We start from the raw sequence: 6,549 nt of genomic DNA, 5'->3' as shown, positions 1-6,549 counted from the left end.
GGGGCTCCCAGGCCATTGTGCTATAGTGACCCTTGCGAATGGACTAGCGGAACTAGCAAGTGTTTGTTTCCAGTACTCCCCGCATTCACAGAACACAAGGTGGCCGTGGAAATATTACTTGCCCTCGGGTTCCCTCAAGTTCAGCTGCCATGTTCTCCTCACTGCCCTCTGGTATGTTCTTCCTTCTGCCTGGTACACACTCCTCTCAGGTGTCTGGACAGATCCTTCTCTGGCTTCCTTCAAGTCTTTCTCCTGTATCACCTCCTCAGCCAGGCTGTCTCTGGTCACCCCGCTCAGCACTACACACCAACCTCTACCTTTTACCGCCCCGGACCTCTTTAAATACCTTTCTTACTTATCCTTTCTTTCTAGTACCTTTTCCTCATCTAAGCATCCCATATTCTTGTCTAATCAGCTCACCTCTGCACCATAAGGCAAGCTCCATGAAAGAATAAATTTGTCTGTTTCCCTCGATGATGGATTTGAGTTCTGGGACGGTGACAGGCACATAGTGGGTTCTCAAGAAACAATTATTGAAGTAGTGAATTAACTGTGATTATGTGGATTGAGTAAGATATATACACAGCACTGTTTAAAATAATCAATTCACAGGTCTACCTATATTGCAAGGCACCCTACCTGATATAATTGCTTCACTAAACTTACCAATTCACAGGTCTACCTATGGTAAGGCACCCTACCTGATATAATTGCTTCATTCATATGATCAAAATATCCCTGTGTTGTTCAAAAATGCTGACGTTTTCATTTTTTTTTTTAATCACGATTTGTAAAATCACGAAAAATGTCAAAGGAATTCATTGGAAGCTGAAGAGTTGCTGATAAAGCCTGTAAGGAAACCTTGGCTCAGAACAAAGAATGATTTATCTCTTCAGAAAAGAGACTGTGATAAATGGGGGCCAGTGCTACCAGCTGCTGAGCTTCAATGCTGCGTGTAGTCCTTGTCTTATATGTCCAGCAGAGGAAAGAATAAAGTCATCCCCAGAGCAAAAAAAAATGCCATGATGAAATACAAAGACTGGATATGCAGATATACTGGACCTCGGTCCATAAATGCCCCCCTTCCTTACTGACCCCACGATGAAAGCTAGCCTCTACTAAGCTGGTCATTTTAAAACTGATAATTCCTTTGAAACATCACAGTTCAGACTCATTGTTCTTTAAGCACCGTGAATTTCGTTTGTTATGTGTTTCCACATAGACTGGTTTAGAGATGCTGAGGCCAAGCATACTGCAAAAATGTCAATACTGCTGGCAGACTCTGGGAAAAAGAAAATATTCTACAGCGTCTATAATAAAAAATGTGTAACAAGGGTGAATCTGTTGCCTTCCTCCTTTCATCATTTCTGGCTTTCAATATATTGGGAAACAATGTTGGGGGCTGAACCGACTAATTTTGAAAAGGGAAATGATAAAGTTTTATAAATAAATTACAGATAAGTCCTGGGCAGATTAATTGAACCCAATGTAACGGAAACCTCATGACATATCCAGATGACGTTTGCTGGCTGGTTTTTATTTCCTAGAAAATAAAACAAAACAAAACAAAAACTGCTCTGTAATTTCGACATGGCTTTCCCCTTTCCAAAAGCATTTCCTATGTGACAGGAAAAAGTCAATTTTATTCTCAATGCTGTTTAGAAATTCTGTGAATTCTCAATACTCTGACAATGAGAGTCTCGCTGACAACTCAGGTCTATCCCCCACCTCTGCCTTCCCCCTTCCTCTCTGGAAGTCTGACTGAAGATTATAATGAAAACCCCATTTTCCTAATTCAAAGGAAGGTTCATAGACGATCTCAAGAGTTGTGCATGCTTCTCTCTTCCAGAAAAACTTTGTATGATTTCCCAGATGACAAGTGCTTCAAATCTATTAACTTGTTACAAGAAACAGTGTCTGTTTAACTATACACATTTATGTATGTATATGTGTGTTTCATATACATGTGTGTATATACATACATGTATATATGTAAGTTTGTAGCATAAAGTTTTCAATAAAAAGAATATGCTTGCATTATAAAGAAAATTAACAGAGGAGAAAGAAGGAAGAAGTAATAAGTCATACATAATCACATCCCCCCAAAGAAAACCATCGGCCATGCCAAACGTTATCTATGCCTCTGTAAGTCTACCTTGCAAACTAAAGTACCTTTGAGAGTCCAAAGGAACGTGAGTGGTAGAGATTGGCTGGGTATAAGATAAAACCCACGTGTGCTTCTCAGGCTACTGTGGGATTTCCCTCCTGTGCGGAGAAAGAGTTCTCTAAGAACAATAACAATAAAAGGCCAATAGTAAATAAAAGCAACTTCTCTTGTTACAGCCAAGGTCCAATGTGATAAAATGAAGAGGGCATGCTGGGTCCAGGAGGGGCAAGAATGGCTCAGTGGAGCAGACGGCTCCAGGCACAAATATGGTCCCATAGGTGTCAAACCTCCTGACCTGTGAGGACTGATAATTTTTCATGTGAAACTCCCTGTTTCAAAATATTTCCCCCAAACTGTTTAAAACTGTGTGGGATAAATAAAATACGGAAAGGAGCCTATTAGCTGTGGAATTTGTTTTGCAGGATTAGATGGGTGGGCAGATAGACATCGAAAAGTGAACAGCTTGTCAAATGATTGGTCAATAATAAGAAAATTTTAGGGAGACAACTATCTAAAAAAAAAATCACCATAAAAGTTAATGACACCTGATCAAATTAAACAGGCTGTCATGAAAACTGGAAACATGGCCGAACCTAATTTCTTCATCTTCAAAAACTTCTCAAAGCACAAGTGCAAGATGACGAAGCCATTATGAGATTGAAACTTTATAGTTGCAATTATAATAATTGCTATAATACTAACTATGTTGTCTCCTGGAACTCATGGTGGAGTCATGCCAGGGCCCTTGCAGACACCCACAACCAATGCTATTACTGTATGCTATATTAAATGGTTCAGCAGTTGCAGAGAAATCTATGCCCTTCCCATCATACAGCCACATGTCACATACTGGTATTTCACCCCTTAGACTACATACGTGACAGTGGTCCCACAGGATCATAATGGAACCAGAAAACCCTATTGCCTGGTGATACCTCAGCTATGGTAATGTCACAGCATGACATACGAGCCAGGTTTATGGCAATGCCAAGGTAAATACCCTCAATGAGCTGCCATCAAAGTAAAGCAGAGCACGCTTGATTCTGTTCAACACAGAATCCTCGATCATGCTAACAAAAGACAGAGTGACTGTTTATGCACTAACTGTACTTTCTATCACTATTTTTGTGTTCACTTCTATTTCTGAACATATAAAACTTGCTATGGAATGGGACAGCCTCATAAACCTTGTGCTATAGCATCTTTTGATTGAATCAAGAAGTCTTGGAGGGAGTGATTGACTCAGACTGCATAGCTTTGTATTAGGACAGATGTTTATGCAATTTTCCAACCTGATCCAGTTGCTAGAGCTTATCCCATCCTGCCCACTGAGTCATGTGCAGCGGCACTTCTAAGTGCTTCGTAGGTTATTTAATACACCACGGCAACACACAGGCCAAGCAAATAGTCGCTGTGTTCCACTGTTTAGGGAATAAGGAAAGTGTGCACTGGCCAAGTGTAGACACAATTTGTTTTGTAAATATTTCTGATCAGAGATTGGTGGAATCTCTGAATGGGAAACCGTGCATGTGTGCTGATCCTTCAGACTTTAGTCTGATTTACAGGTTGATTTCTGCTTTTTTGGGAGACTGCTGAACCTTAGATTTTTTTTTCTGGGATTGTACCAAGACTTTTTTATCACCTTTAGTCTGCTTTTCTCAAAATTAAGTTACAAGACTTTCATAAGGCATGGTGACCTCTTTTCCCTAGTATCGTTGTAGGACAAAGTACATGAAGCCATGGTACTTCAAAATCTTCATTTTCTTTCTCTAGATATTAAAAACTATTTATAACATAATGTCTTACCCTTATCTGGTTTCTCTTGGGGAAATTTTCACATTTTAAAAACATGTGCTTTATCTAGAGCAATCGAAGAAATTGGTTTTTATAATCCTATGTCATTTTACCGTTTCTAACTGGAACCTTTTCTTAGTTATCAGTAAAGCCAGTTATCAAGAAACTGTTGTATACCATAAAGTTTATGGCATCAGGTGGCATGGATTATATGGTCAGTTTTCCCAGTACTTGTCATGAATTATTATTAATTATATTGGTTTTTTTTTTTTTTTTTTTTTTTTTTTTGGTTTTTCGAGACAGGGTTTCTCTGTGGTTTTGGAGCCTGTCCTGGAACTAGCTCTTGTAGACCAGGCTGGTCTCGAACTCACAGAGATCCACTATTAATTATATTGTTAATTCAGCAACCACACTACTCTGTGAGGCTCAGTATATGTGGATAGCCAAATTAGCACACATCAGTTTCCTAAGTTACCCAATAATGATTTCACCAGCACAATTTTTGGAAGTGAATGTATTTTGTGGCGAAAGGATATTTTGCAAATGAGTTGATTATTCTCCATCTTATAAATGTTTCCTCTTATCTGACGTTCCACGATCAGCTTAAAGCTTTCATAGTCTTCAAGGACTAGCATCCAGGCTCTTGCCTGTCTTCCCTATGTAAAGCAGGGCATAGTATGAGTGGACCCAATAACTGGCATGCTGCCCCTTCCCACAGTTGCAGAGGAAGTGAGTGAAGAGGCTTCCCACGCTTTTAATGTGACTTTCAACTCCATGACTTCACACTGGCCCAAGAGATAGCATGAATAAACATATAGTGATCATTATAATTATGAATCTTCCGTGCTATAATAGCTTACAGTCTGAATGCTCTTTCACGGTTCTTGGTGGGCAGAAGCTGCTAGCTCTGTCAGTTGTGTGTGCAGAAAGATGTCTGTGTGTTTGGTGTCGCAGGCTCTGCCATGCATTTTCCCAAGAGCTTCCCCAATCCCAAGGCCCACATAAGAGGTAGATGCTGTTTCTTCACATCCCGTAGAACGTCCTCCTGCTCACAGGCCCTGGAAGTTCCTTCTTGGGCTTTCCTTGTGCTTTCTTGTGTGCCTCCCGCCCCCGCTTTTCTCTAATCTTGTTTTGTGGTGTTTACTCACCTTTGGCCGCTGTTCTCAAAACTTGGCATGCTTTTGTTTCAGGCACTTGAGTTCTGCAGTCTTTATTTTTCATATATTTCCTTCTTTGCATTACCTGCATAGAAAGACATGGCTTCTACCGCCCTCCTGTCCACTGCAACCCCCATCCCCCCCTGGACTTCATTTTCCTTCAGAATCCTTAGGTCCTGACTTTCTGTCACACTTATTTCTTCTTGGTCTATACTGAAAAATGTCCATTTCAGGACAGAAAGGATGTTGTATTTCTAGAACAACACTGGATACTTCAGTGTTTGGGTCTGTTTGTTTTTTAATTTTTTTCTCTTTTTTTCTTTCTTCTCGATACTAGGAACAGTTCCCAGGCCCTTGTGCGTGCCTGCAAACGCTCTACCACTGAGCCACTTCTCCAGTCCCAGGTCTTTTATTTGCCTTTTCTATTTTTGCTTCCTGTCTACCTTTCTTAATTCTCTTCATCTCCCGTCAGTTTTCCTTTTATTAACCTACCCCATCACATTGTCCCATCTGACCTTGGGAACTCAGAGGAGGTGGGGTTTCAGTGTGGGTTCTCAGATGACAGCTCTAAACTGTAGTGTAGGAAGCAGGTCAGATGGCATACGTGGTATACATGGCTATTGCATCTATCGTTCCATGGAAAGCATCTGATACCCTAAGATGCATCTTCAATTTTGCTTGATTCTCCTCTCTCCCCTCAGGCTTTTCTCCATGCCTCTGATTACATGTACAGCTCACAAAGACATCCCGTGGTGGAGTTCACTCCACATGGCAGAAAGTTCCCCTTTCTGTGGAGTCACAGAACCGCAGTGTCTCATCCCAAGTCAGTTGTAAAGACCGCCTTCCTGGATGGAGAGCTGCCCAGACTCCTGGATTTGATAGACGGAGTTGATGAGGCTCAGGGAAAGTGTGTTGAGAATGAAAGAGGCAGCTAAACCCATCTGAGGGGGCAAGAGGCTGCCACCCCGAGTTAATTGTGCTGGAGTCTAGCAAGGTTATTGGCATATTTCCAAGGTGCTCTAAAAAGAAGCAAAGATGACGTATATCTGGAGGTTTGCTGGTCTGTCTGTGTCCTATGCAAACAACACTAACCAGGAAATACTAGTTAGCTATTGTAAAACAGGAAAAGAACAGAGCTAAAGAGGTTGACTCAAGTGTGATTCCCAGTGTGAAGAAAGAAATAGTTTGCCTTTGATAACAGACACGGCAAATGGTTGTTCAAGGAGAATCCTCCTAAATGGACTTTGTCATGCAGAAAGGGAAAGGACATCTGACAAACATGTGTATGCATCTGCAAATGGCCAAGTGTCTGTCCAGAATGGGGAGGAGAGTCTGTCTATGGCCGACAGGAGGAGGAGAGTCACCTACCCCTGGTCTATTTCAAGTGGTGTGGGGCTAGGCTCCGTAAACACCCCCCGGGAGGTTTCCATC

Source organism: Microtus oregoni, unplaced genomic scaffold (assembly GCF_018167655.1).
Source record: "Microtus oregoni isolate MIOR12 unplaced genomic scaffold, Mior012 000042F_ref0000377, whole genome shotgun sequence".
Lineage (NCBI taxonomy): Eukaryota > Metazoa > Chordata > Mammalia > Rodentia > Cricetidae > Microtus > Microtus oregoni.
The sequence above is the reverse complement of the archived record's forward strand: the minus strand, read 5'-3'. Positions refer to the sequence as shown.